The 15,091-nt window shown below is 31.8% G+C and overlaps 1 protein-coding gene across 1 annotated transcript in view; it reads right to left on the bottom strand.

Annotated features, from left to right (window-relative positions):
• Nucleotides 1-15,091, bottom strand: part of LOC120766752 (homeobox protein abdominal-B-like) — a 156,638-nt gene that overhangs the window by 31,550 nt on the left and 109,997 nt on the right. The gene's annotated exons all lie outside the window — the stretch shown is intronic.

Here is a 15,091-nt window from a genome sequence, read left to right as displayed (position 1 = left end):
CTTTTCAGGTTGGTCCATGTAGATACATAAACAATTTCTTCTTTTTCTTAACATTGCTAATTCAATAGCAGAGTATAATAGTTTTGTTCACCTAATGTTTGTTTGTATCACCTAAAACTAACGTATGGTATATACATGTTAATAATATGTATTAAAAATTTAAAACAAGGTGACTGTTTGTCCATCCGTCGGTACGTCCGTTTTTCTGTGCAGGCGATAACTTGAGAAAAATTGAGATATCTCGATAAAAATTTGTAAATGTTCCTTGGCAAAATGAGCAGGTCCATATTGCAGATGGGCAAATCAGTACAGTGCAATACCCATAAAATGTCATTAAACGAAAACCCATAAAACTTAGCTTTAAGAAAAGATATAAAATTATTGTTTGAAGCATGATATTGCATAAGTAAGTGGAACCTGTCAACCTAAAGATTATAAAAAGTTGACACTGTTGTTGGCAAACCATTACAGGAATTTCCACCAAATTTACCCCACCAACAGTGTTAAAATAGGCGAAATCAAATTAAAACCACATCCACTCCCCATACAACGGTTATGTTGAAAACTACTAAAGTTATAGAATTTTGTAAAAACAAGTACCCTTAAGCTATAACATCTAATGTCTTAAAATGATCGAAATCGGACTTTAACTTATCAACTCCAGATATCGAATATGAAGACCTTAGCATCTAAATTTTTACCGAAAAGAGCGATTAATCACTAAGATCAAAAATTATTTAGAGAACGTCTTTTCCTGATTACAATGTGCCCTGGTTCTAAAAATGGGTAAAATCGGGTAAATACTTCCCATAGTACTTCACATACGGATTTTCAAAGTTCCGGTTCACTTTTTACCATACATACACCCTGTCCAGAAAGTACCGGGAATTCTTCATTTAAATCTCACGCTTATATGGAAGACAGGTAAATTTTCTTTACTAGATTGGTACAACTATCCTTAATTATGATGCCAAAAAGCGATCTATCAACAAGTGCAGCAGCAGCAGTTACAGCAGCTGTTTATGTCAGTCGCCCTCCACTCTCGCGTCGAATTTGTTTTGATGTGTTCAATTAACTCAAAACGGTTTCCCCGGAGCGGTTCTTTTAGTTACAAGAATAGCCAGAAGTCACATGGAGCTTAATCAGGTGAATACGGTGGTCGCTCAATGATACATATTTGTTGAGTGTTTGGCCAAAATTTAACCAAAAAAAAATTAAAAAAATTTGTAAAATGCGACAAACACTATTGAGGTCAACTGACATAAACAGCTGCCGTAAACACACTGGTTTACAGATCGCGCCAATTTTTGGCATCATAGTTAAGAATAGTTGTACCAACCTAGGAAAAAAATTACCTGTCTTCCATATAAGCTGGAGATGAAAGGGTGAAATGAAATATTTCCAATACTTTCTTGACAGGGTGTATATGTATATCGGTCAATAAGGTGAGTTATATTAATGAAACTCAGGGAGCGTCGTTTGGGTAATAATATGTTTCCGCACATAAAATCGGTAAAATCAGTTCAATACTTCCCTTAGCACCCTTACAGCTAAGATAAATATTTTTGAACATCCGGTTGACATAAAGTCATATATAAGTCAATATGTTGTGGTATATTATAGTGAAATTCATTGAGAATATCTCCCTAAGAACAGTGTATTATTGTGCCTAAAGTGGATCAAATCGTATGTATTCGTCCATCTACTAATTATAAGTCAATATGTAGGATATCTACTTAAGTAACATTAAGTAAAGGTATAACACAGGATATACATAAGTTAAATGCCGAAAATATATGGAATCGCTCAACGAATGACCCAGCTGGCGTATATCATATACATGGTAAAGCTTTTTGTTATATTAGCAGACTCTACAACCTACTTTCCAGAATTTACTTCAGTTATGCATTCAGTTTTCCAAGCTCCAATATACGGTTTTTGACTTTCCATGCGACATTAAAGCATTTATATCGGTCAATATTAGTGAATATATAATAATGAAATTAGGTGAAAAAATTTTCGAAATAATAATGTACGAATGTAATCAGTCTAGATATTGGTTTAAACCTCATATACCTAATATGGTCATATCCATCGTCTGGTTAAGTTTTCCTAAAAGGCTGTAATATTATGCCTTTTATTATGGTTGAAGGATATGGTTCTGAGACAGCATAATGTAAATAATACGTCAGATTTGTTCAGTATAACTAAATAAACATCCTTGAATAGCTTATCTTTCGGAGAAGGTTATGCAATTTCGCTATGCTCATGTTTCCATACTTCTTAAACTCTCTTCATAGCACATTCACTCTACTCCCTATTCCCTATTCCCTCTATTTTCTAAGGCTTCATTTCACTGAAAAGCGGAGAAAAAACTGCAGGTAATAGTTTGGAACCAAAACCAAATATTTTCTATCCAATCAATATTATATAATATCTTTTTTATTTGATTTGGAAATTTCAAAAAAAGTTACAATGAAAATAATTCAAAGTTTTAAAGTAATTGCTAATTATTTAAAATAAAGTATCTTATAAAATCTTGTCTGCGAGAATTGGACACCCACCTTTCGAATAGCATTCTCCTCTACAATTGTTTTTTAATGAAATCTTTTGGTCACAAGACGTGTCAACGCATTCCGCCTTATCACTTCCTATAACAGGAGTAAATGGTTGTATAAATTACTTTTCAATCAATAAATAATAAATTGCAATGCTTAATACAGAATTGAACGAGTTAAAAAATATATAAGCATATGTATATGTTTTACAATACATACAGTCACGATTATTCCTTTCAAACAAGTTATATGATATTACCTATTATTATACCATATATGACTTAAGCTTAATCAAAAAATTTTGTCATTTATGGCGTGAAAAGGCAGCTATCGCTGTTAATATTAGCTTATGGAAAAAAAAAGCAGTGAGTACTAGTGTATTGTTTTTTATAGTTTTTTTGTGTTTATCGGCTGCTATGAGGCTTGTGTAAGTCGCAGTTTATTATGCGGCATTAAAATTAAAAAATGCAAATGCCTCAATAGCGAGAGTCAGGTCTATAAAATGCAATTAATATTCTACTTCACTTTAGTTGCAACATTGTTAAAACTCGATGGCCGCTAAGTTTTACATGTAGACCAACACTATTCAGTCCGGTTAGGATACGTGTCTTGCTCCGTGCTACCCATTAATTTAGTTTACCTCATTGAATTACAAATGAGAGCAAAATACAGTCTACAGATTTCTTATCACGGCAGACGACAATTACATCCAGGTAATAAGAAAAGAACCTTAAATATGCAAAAAGCTATATATTCAAGCAGGAAAACTACTAAAGCAAAATGGCGCAAAATTTCAGCACATTTAGATATACATATGTATTTACTTAGTGTATTGATAGCGCTATATTTGGCGAGTACAACAAGAATTGTAACTAAGTCCCTTTGCATATTAAGTCAATTATTTAATGCTGCGCTCTAGAGGTATAGTCGGTGCATAACCCAAATCAGACAGCATCTTACTTTACTTTAACAAGTCAAAGGTCCTCGTTTTTATCATTTTAATTGCAAAATAATGAATGAAATATATAAAATTTCTGTTTTTCTTTTCTTTGTTCAATCATTATTGCCATTCCTTGTAATATATAAATACATCCATAATTGATTTCTCTGAATTATAAAATAGTTTCTGGAATAAGATGGTTTTCCACAACGAAAAAAATTAATTAGACTGAAATAACTGATCCAAATATTCGAACAAATGCACTGTTGACAATGTTTGCCGTTATATTCCTACATTAGTTTCTCCCATCTATTCTAAACCTAAAATTAATTTCTAAGGTAAACTACCATACTAAACAACGAAAAAAAAAGAATTAAATTGTTTGAAAGTGAAATATTCATCAATAAAAGGGGTAAAGAGTGATCCATTCGAGGTTTCCTACCGAAAAAAAAACACAGAAACTTAAGCTTCAATTTCAGGTATCAACTAGTCAGCTGACTGGCAGCTCTTGAATATCCTCATTTTAAAATAAAAAAAATTATTAAGGAATTTAAAAATAACTTTCCTGCGTAACTTCGTAAATTAAGTACAGAAACAGAGTTTCCTATTTCAAAGGATCGGCTTAGAAGGTTTGACGTTATGAAAAGTACCTAAATTAAATATGTTAAATCTCTTAATCAATTTCTGTTATTATTTCTCTATAATCAATAAAGATAACATGTGCCATACTTAAAGGCAATATTTATATGAAATTTTATTGCGATATTTTCCAATTTTACCATCGACTCATTTGCAGTTCCTCTGACCATCTTCACGGTAAAAATTAATGCTTATAACATTTTTTTATCGCAAGCTCCACAGTGGCCATGCGTAAAGGTGATTTCGATTTGCGCTGATCGATTTTGTATTCACTCGTACATTTATTGATTTTTAATCTGGTAATTTTTTTGCGTTAATGTATTTTTAAAGTATATAAAGCAATTAATTTTTTGGAAGAAAGGTAGCTTTCTTTTAAGTTTTACTTTTAGTTTATGTAAATATCTTACTTATGTTATAAGGTAAAATAAAAAAATATTTTCCATAATGCATACTGCTTTCATTATTTGCAATAACTTCACATGTCCGATCCCTCACTGAATGATTCAGGGAGCCTAAGAAGTTGAGTAAAGTATCGCTCCAGGCAAGCTTAATTGCTTCAATTAATTCGTAATAATTTCATTTTTCAAAACGTTTCCGTGTAATGAAAATATGGTGGCCAAGTTATGATATTAACGTTTTGACTCGAAATAAATGACTTAAGTACTTGACCGTTATGAATCAGAGCATTATTTTGTTGTAAAATCTATGAGATGGCTCCGAACAGATCATGTTTGCGGCCCTTCTAAGCCTATTTTCCCTTAACAAAAAAATGTTTAACTATAGACATTATTTACCTCATTTAATTAAAAAACCACACACATATTCCAAAAAATTTACAATGATGTAGTTCGTAGTATAATAAAAAACTTATTTATTTAAATATTTTAACACTACACTAATTACCGTCATATTTGTTGCATCTATATCTCTCAATCCACCGTGAGTAAATGATATTAAATTAAAATCCAAAAGTTTTAGTAACTTTTTTTAACTGACCGTAAAACAATTGAACGCTAATCATTGAGTCGAGTATAATATTGAACACTCCAATTCATGTACTCTTTTACAAATGATTGCCGTTTTTCTTCGCATATCCAGAGCTATTTCTTATTAATTTTTTGACACTTAAGATATTTAGCGTTTCTAATTGTTCACTGAACAATTGAAAGGCTTTACTGCAGCTAATTCTTCAACCTTAACTGTCGACTCAACACAATTGGTAGCAACTGTAATAATTTCCCGTTCCACTCGCGAAGTGTTTTTTTCGTCCTCTCTTCTATAACCCGCTTGATCTTTTAAATATCTTTTGACAGTCCTGCGCTTCGTTTGCATGGCAATATCTCAATCTATATGTCCGTCCGGACAAGCGATAACTTGAGTTAAAATTGATACGTGTTCATTGGACAAAAGAAAGGACGAGTTCGTAGATCGGCTAAATCAAATCACTAGCACGCCCACAAAACGTCATTAATCGAAAACTTATAAAATGCCATAACTAAGCACTAAACGAATATATAAACAGTAATATGGTACAGGAGATCGCAGCAGCAAGGACAACCTGTGGACTAAATGTTTGAGAAAATTCACCGCCCGCCCAAGCTCTTCCCATATAACGGTTTTGTTAACAATTACTAAAAGCGAGAAGAATCAATAACTATTTCAACCAAATACGGTATGTAATATTTTCCTGATATTCCTACATTACAGTGTGAAATTCGGACAATAAACTCGCTATTTACCATGTAACATAATTTTAAATTTAATCTTATTCATTTACTTTCCAGAAAGAAAGAAACAATAAATGTATTATAATTATCGTTTTTCTTATGTATGTCAAAAATGGGTTGAAAAAATTTTCGAAAATCCAGCTGATTTTATACCACATATCGTCACCAAAAATGCAAAAAAACGTAACAACATTTTCGAAAATTTACAGTAGCGTGAATGAAACACGAAATAAAATGGAACAAGAGTGAAAAAAAGTTTTAATATTGGTTAAAAGTGGTACATATTTGAGCGCAGAACCTAAAAATGTTGGACATATGTAATATTATGTATGTAATTTGAAGTAGTGAATCGTAATCAATAAGATACTCAATTTCGAATTTTTTGATGATACGTTATTTTGCTTTTTAGGTGACGATATTTTGCCAAATATGAAAGTCATCTTATTAAAATTGATAAAGAGTATTTTTCTTATAACGGTGCATTTATGTACCCTAAATGTACAAATCGGGTGCTGTGGACACGTCTATCAGATATGTGTTATTTGGTGATGGTTATAATATAATTTTCGGTGACAGAAAGTAAAATATAGGTATAATACTAATTTAGATTTATAAAACAAATTAAAAATATACAAATTTGATGGGAATCCATTAACGATTTCGTTAAAAAATTAATGTTGAACACTTTCGCAACATTTTTAAAAGCAAGTTTTGCCAACACATATATAATATAATTTAAAAGCATCAATTAAAAATGCTTATAGAGGTGAATTCGGAATCGAACAATGGATTTTGAATGCGAAATTAGAGCAATGAATTTTAGTAATCGCGTAAAATTTAAATCACATAAACGCACCGGTAAAATTTTGTAAAAAGTTTAGATAAAATAAACTTTTAGAACATCGCTTCAATAGTTTCGTTATATCTATCCAACACTATAAACAAACTGCAATATATATTATTAGTATGCCATTTACGGTCATCGGTTCCATATTTGAAATAAGGTGAGTTTTTTTTTTAAATATATTTCTCTTTCTAAGTTAGGAGTCGTTTATCTTTTATTACGATAATACGGCCTGGTGCTAAAAATTTATCCAAAAGTTGCTCTTTACAATATCACCAGGAAATATTTCGATCGTCTTTAATTATTTCTAATTCGAGAGTTTCTAATATTCAGCTTAATTCTTCTTTGTATTATCTAACTTGTTATAAAAACAATAAATAATTAGTAAAGATATAAGATTACCGCTTTTTTAATTCACCTTCAAAGAATTTTTTTGAATAATTCGTTTTAGAATTTTTTTCATAAACTAAAGTCATTTCTAGCAGTGAATACAAACGTTAAACAAATGGCCGATATAAAACCAGGCATTTTAAACCCTTGTACATTCTATAAGCAACTATTCTTGTTCATAGTATTTGCATTGCAATCAAATTAAACAGAAGCATGACGGGTGTAAAAGTAATTAATTTCATTTTAATTGCCGCAATTTTTTCAGTCAATAGGTTCATACAAATGTGAAAGCAAACAAATCTAACTTTAAGTATTAAAATCAAAATTTGAAAACTGTAATGCTAAGTATTAGAAGATACAGTAAACAAAAATCATCATAGAAATCATTTACAAATGATAAATGTAGACAAGTATAGTAGAAAAGGGCATTAATAATATAACATTTCTTGAACATTTAAATATTTACAGACATAGACTAATTTGGTTTCAAATAAAAACGACTTATTAATGACTACTTAACAGTTTTTGTATCTGGAAAGATTTTTCCTGCATTTATATGCTGTTATAGTGCATTCAAAAATCGAGTGTTTATGCTAAATTATCCTTGTTCTCTATTAACATTTAACCATCAAATAGCTAAATAGACTCGCAGCACTCCCTTCATCCCTTTCTTTAGTACACATCATCTGACTTTGATTCGACTTTTGGCTGAGAAGAACGCGATTTTAAAATGAGTCTGACCTGCGCTGAACTTATCATATACAAATAATAATACAATATTAAGGCAGCCCTTTTTTAAAGCTATTATTATTTATCATATACTGTAATATTTAGAATTTAAGATACTGAATTAAACCCAATAACAGAATAATTTGTATGGTTTTTTACTTTAATTTTGAAATACATTCCAACTATACGTTCAAATTCTTTCAATTATTTTACCATGTTGTACATTTACATCAAATTAAAAGTTTCTGCAAAAAGGTTTTTCTGTCACCATTATAATAAAACTATTTTTTCTAAATAATTTACTATAATATATGTATATAAATCCATTTTTTCCACAAATCTCTTATCAAAATTAAGAAGTGCTATTATTTCTAAAATATATAAAATCTTAAAAGTCATAAGCTCCTTAATTACTGAATCGACTTTAGTAAAATTTAACATAATGAAACCAGTTTGATCCAATTGAAAAAGGATAGTTTATATCTCAGTTAAAGCTATTAAAAATATATTTTTTTTAAATATAATATGTAGAGTACATATATGCCTAAAGCACGTGTTTAAAAATCAATTATAATTTTGACTAAAATTCCAATTGCAAAATTCAATAGTTTTGCCATTAACTAATATTTAAATCAACCTTTTAAAAAATCAAAACTCAAGTACAGCACCTGGGTTTCTTATATCGGTTATAACGTTTTCGCCATTATTTTAAACAGTATTTGCATTAATTAGTTCATTATAACAGCAGCCTAACCGGAGGATTTAGTATAAAAGTAAAGCACCTGTCTAATGAATGGTTAAACAATAATGAATATTAAACTATATATTCGTGAGATATTTTTTAAACAAGATATGATTTTTCTTAAAATAGTATTTTTCAAATCTAAAAACATGTTATACATGTATGTAATTTTACAATGTTTATTTGGTAAAAACCCCGATTTTTCAAAAACATAAATGTTTAATAATGTAATTTTGATATACATATCAATAAGATAAATTTGTTTACATTTTAAATTGCTAGAAACTAAAATGACCCTAATGTATGTGCTTAGATATATAAACGATGCCAACAATCTTTGTGATTCATCCCCATGTCTTGTAGACCTTTTCTTAATTTAATGGGATCCCGTTTGTACGCAATATGAACTGTAACGTTTTGTACAATCTTCGTCCCTTATGCACCCTACTGTCTGACTATACGACAAGTAGATATCTCTTCCTTTCGGTATACTTATATATTATTTGATATTTGCCTTGAATATATTGCGTAACTTCTGGTCTGTATTGATGATATGAATTTACGTAATGTTTTTACTGTCACTTTTGTGATTTTCTGCGTTTTCCGCTTCTGATGTCAAATATCGGCATCATGTGCGGCAGACTCAAAGTTCAAAATTTTATTCGAGCATAGTTACATATATTCATACTTAAACAACCCTCCGTATTTTAAATACTTTCACCCAATATGCCAACATTGAACCATCACACTTACATATATGACGAAACCTGCTGTAACTTCAATATAACCAATGCTGGTTTTCGCTTTCCTCAACTTTTAATATTCTGTACAATGTAGACGCCAGCGATTCACCATAATAACACGTTCCATTCTATCAGCATACTTAGCAACTAAGCAAAATGCTTCCTTTTAGTGATAAAATTGCCAATAACCCACCATTGTATGCGTTCTCCCATAGTTACCAACAAAAACATAGATACAATAATTCGAAGAGGAAATCATCGGTACATAATGTTTACTACGGAAAGAACTCAGTGAATATATTTATTTTTTCCTTAATTGGAAGTTATATAGTATATCCACTTAATTGATACATGTAATTTGCAGAGGCTAATACAAAAAAACTATGCAGTACTACAAAAGTTACAACTCTTCACTATTGATTTAAAACTTAAAATAATTCAATATTTGATGTAACATTATCCTTATACAATAAAACGAAATGAAACTTAAAACGATAGTAAGGACTTTTATGAGCAAACTGCAAAATTAAGTCAAAAATCAATATCTGTATATTAGCAGTAAAGCGTCAGAATGTGAATTCGTTGTTATTTAAGTATACTCATATATTTGTGAAGATTGTTGCTGGTGTGTTCTTTATACATGTATATACTATAAGTATATAGTATATAGTAAATACGGTTATATAAATATACAAGTTATCAAAATTAACATGTAAGAAAAAATCTTATCTTATTAACTTAAGTTTTTCTCTTAAGTTTTTTGTTTTTCCGAAATATTAAAATTAATATCAACCTAATTATCGAAGCTAAATTTAATATCTGGGGTATAGTATGAAATGTATTTTGATATAAACATCAACTAACCCCCAATTTCATTCTGGACTAATATAAATGATTATATATATTATATAGGAGCTGGAATAATTCAGGGTTTGATATCGGACATTTTCAGCATAAAACTATCATATAGTATATCCAAAATTATTATTATTAAGATATTAGCCGATATTTATGGTATAAGACCAACCGGAAGTTTAAAGATTTTATATAATTGTTATCAATTTTCTTATATAAGGTATAAGGGGACCAAACCATTGGTTTTCGAAAAATGCAAAAGAACAGCTGGTACCATAAGGAGTGCCGTGTCGCAGCGGTGAGAAAACAGAGTTGAAGAGGGAAGCGAGGCGTATTTGCAGAAAAAAAGAGAGAGGCCAAAGTGCGTGAGTACGAAGAGCTTGACAAGCTGGCTGACAGGGGTAATGCTCGAAAATTCCACGATAAAATGCGGCGACTAATAGAAGGTTTCAAGACCGGAGCATACTCTCGTAAAACCCCCAAAGGTGATCTAGTGACTGATGCCCAACGTGCCATCTCACAAATTGAAATCTTAACAAAAAATATGTAAACGGAGAGATTTGTTGCCTGGACCACTACAAAAAATGTATAACAACGATAATTAAAGAAAACACGAAATATAAATGTATTTGATGAAATGTTTTGTTAAGTGATGCATCATAGTAGTATTAATTTTCAATGGAAAATAATAAAAAACTTTTACTCATTGAAAGCTAACAAGCTTAATGCCCTTATTAAGTATTGAATGTTCAAAAGTCAGTTATTTTAATATAGGATAAAAATATATAAATAGTTTCCCCATATATTAAATGACCGCTATATAGTAATTTTCAATAGTAATAAATGTTGGGTGTTTTAATTAAAATATCTAAAAAATATTATTTTGTCCGATCTGTCCATAATGGAAAACGTTATAAAAAACCCTAATATTGAGGCGCTCTCATACTGGAATAAGTTGGACATCTCTTTATCCCTGTTATCAGTGTGGCTTTAAGTCTGACAAGTCAAGAACTGACCAGATATTCACCATGCGCCATATCTTGGAAAAGACCCGAGAAAAGAAAATCGACACGCACCACATCTTCGTCGATTTCAAAGCTGCTTTTGACAGCACGAAAAGGAGCTGCCCGTATGCCGCGATGCCTGAATTTGGTATCCCCGCAAAACTAATGCGGCTATGTAAACTGACGTTAAGAAACACCAAAAGCTCCGTCAGGATCGCTAAGGACCTTTCCGAGCTGCTCAATACCAAACGAGGTTTCAGACAAGGCGACTCCCTTTCGTGTGACTTCTTCAAACTTCTTCTGGAGAAAATAATTCGAGCTGCAGAACTAAACAGAAAAGGTACCATCTTCTATAAGAGTGTACAGCTACTGGGGTAAGCCGATGATATTAATACCATTGGCCTCAACACCCGCGCCGTTAGTTCTGCTTTCTCCAAAAGAAACGATTGGCGCGCTGTTGTTAATTCGTCTATAACCGCGTAAGTGGTTTTCACTAAAGAAGAAGAAGAAGGTATAAGGGAGCCAGAGAATAATTTCACCTTATTTTATCCATCTGTTTTTTAAAAATTGACGCTCTCTGAATTTCATTATATTTATTAGATATTGACCGATGATGCGGTGTAAAGACAACGGGAACTCGAAAATATTTATAATAGGTACTACTTAGGGTAAGACTTTTTAATTAAATTTCGCTCGAAAACCAATTCGTGGAAATATTTTTTTGCTAGGGTGGTATGATTGTCAGTGACATCTGTGCAAATGTCATATCAAAATAAACGTTTGTCTCCCTGAATTACAAAATGTGCACTCAGCAATTTTTACGATGAGTGAAATTGTTCAGCAAAAAAGTTCCATTAAGTTTTGTGTGCAGCATCAAATTCCTGATGCCGAAACATTCAGAATGTTGGAAAAGGCCTTCGGTCATAATTGTTTGTAGCGAACAAGTGTTTTTCATTGGTAAAAATTTTTCAAAGAGGGCCGAGAACACATTGACGACAAACCATGTCCAGGACGGCGATCAACATCAACTGATGATCAACACATCAATAAAATTTAGAAAGGGAGCTGGGATAATTAGCGAACCGATTTCACCCATAACAAAGTATAATATGAACACTTAATTTGGAGCTTAATTACGTATCTTATATAGAAGTTTGAAATTATTATATAAAATAATATGGAGAGTATGTGGTGTTATATTCCGATTTTACTCATTTCCACCCTGTAAAAGCAAGTGTCTAAAAGATTTGTGCTGAGAAAATTCGGTTGATATAGCTTTAGATGACATTAAGCTTATTACAGCCACGCACCCACTTCGGAGATCCTATAAAGCATATATACTATAAGTGATGAGCTCGACGAACTGAGTCGATTTAATCAAATATGTCTGGCCGTTAGTCCGTTTGTTCGTCCACATGGCGTATATATACGAACTAGTCCCTTAGTTTTTAAAATACCGAACTGCAATTTTGCACCAGCCCCTTTCTCACTAAGAAGCTGCTCATTTGCCAGAACCGCAGATATTAGGCTAGTATAACATATACATAGCTGACATGCAAACTGAAAAATCGGAATAAAATGCTTGTATGGAAAATCTTTTCATTTGATGAGATAATTTCGCAAAATTTGGCATGGTAAATTGCCTAAGGCATTGGTGTAATATGCGAAGAAAGTTCGGATCACTTTAACAAATAATTGCAATACGAACTGAATGATCAGAATCAAGAGCTTGTATCGAAAACTTTTTAATTTCAGATTATAAGTTTTTAATTAAGGCTGTATGGAATTTTCATAGCTTTTTTTATTACATAGCATCTATGAAAATTCTTAAATCCTTACTTAAAAAGCCGAATATCTCGAGAAGTTTTAATGATAGCGATTTTGACCTCGAACCTTTTTTGTAGCAAACAAATTTCCTACAAGTTTGGCATGTACACTTTTTTTATAGCTCTTATCATTTACGAGATATATGTATACAAAAAAATGCGAATTTCGTGAGAAAATCAGGTTTAGAGCCCCGTACTACCTCGCCGGTGTTTCGATTTTGTCGCAATGGGCACTTTTGTAGAGTGTTCAATTCTGAGGAATATGTATCTAAAGTCAAAGCGATGCCCTAAAATGCACCTGAGCTATGGAAATTTAAAGATAAAAAATCACGATTGTCGCGTGTTTTCAATGGAAAATTTTTACATGGTTTGGTCCAGTCCCTAATGTAAAAATTAAGGGCTCAAATTTTCAGGGAATTTTTTTAGGGTATTTCCAAGGAAATTTCATGATGGGACTAAAAAAAATGAATGGTTCAAAAAAAAAAAAACACCATAATGTATATGTATGTATGTATATATATATATATATATATATATATATGTATATAAATTATGTGCCACATCCGGGGTTCACTCCTAACTACTGAACCGATTTGAGTAAAAATGAGCACATTGTGCGCAGTTCGGTTTAACTTAAAAGGTAAAATAGTATATATCTTAATTATATCAAAGTAAAATCTACATACATACATATATACATATATGTATACATATATAAAACAAATACGGGTTTGTTCGAACACTTATAACTCGAGATCTGCTGAACCGATTTTCATGGTTATTGATTCGTTGGATTTGTCTCCGCCCCGAATAGCAGAATACATATTAAAAACAATGAAAACTCGATATGCGTAATGAATACTTAATTTTCTTATATATACATACATACCTTTTTTAATACAATTTTTTTTCAATTTTTGTTTGTTTTGTTTTTTTAATTTTTTGATTTGTAAATTATTTGAATCGTTCAATTTCGGTCGCTTGCTTTTTTATTCCGCCTATTTAAAAGAAAAATTTTTGAAAATTATTCAGTGAAAACTTTATGTGTGTTGCAGATTGAAATTTGTTACGAAGCCACGAAGAGGTCGCCGTAATATCGGTCGGCGTTCTTTTTGCCATCAACGTATGGCAACCCAAGCAAGGCAAGGCAAGAAGTACTCCCAAAATGCGATGACATACGTGCGGAAATATGGATCGCGGTCATTCAGCAAGCGATCGTCACGATATCACAGCACGACTTTTCAAACAACAGTTACGATGTTTCATGGACTTTATCTTGGGGTAATGTAGGTATATGTGGTGCTGTTAGATGCTAGATGTACTACGCACGTACACTTTCTTTTTTGGATGGTGGTTACACCAGATCAAATTGAAGAAATCATTTCTGCGGAAATTCCTGACGCAGAGAAAGATTCTGTATTATAAGAAGTGATGAAAACCAATATGGTACATGGACCTTGCGGACACCACAATCCCACTTCGGTTTGTATGTCTGACAATAAATGCACGAAACACCATACACGTGCTTTTCTTTCGGAAACACAAACTAGAAATGATGGATATCCAATGTATCAGCGTCGCTCACCAGATGACAATGGCAGAACATTTAGCATTCAATTTAGAGGCGTGAATATCGCAGTTAACAACACATCGAAGTCGACAACATATGGATCGTACCATATTCGCCATATTCGCCACATTCACACATTTCTAATTCACATTCAAAAGTCATGTCAATGTTGCGTATTGCAGTTTGGTGTAATCGATAAAATACGTTTGTAAATACGTCACCAAAGGAAGCAACATGGCAATTATTGGTCTTGAACGATACGGTCGATACGTGAACTGCAATAAAGCGCTTTGTAGGATATTTACTTTTGCAATTCATGAACGCTTTCCGACTGTTGTGCTTCTCGCAGTTAATTTGGAGAATGGCCAAAGAATGTTTTTCAACCCAGAGAATACAGTACAGACAGGGGAAACACCCCCAGCAACAAAATTAACATTTACGAGTTTTTTCTCAACTTTCGTCAGTGAACCGTTTGAGAAAACTTGCTCTATTCGGAAATATCTTGATATTATACATACAATTAC

This window comes from Bactrocera tryoni, chromosome 1 (genome assembly GCF_016617805.1).
Source record: "Bactrocera tryoni isolate S06 chromosome 1, CSIRO_BtryS06_freeze2, whole genome shotgun sequence".
NCBI lineage: Eukaryota > Metazoa > Arthropoda > Insecta > Diptera > Tephritidae > Bactrocera > Bactrocera tryoni.
The sequence above is the reverse complement of the archived record's forward strand: the minus strand, read 5'-3'. Positions and strand labels throughout refer to the sequence as shown.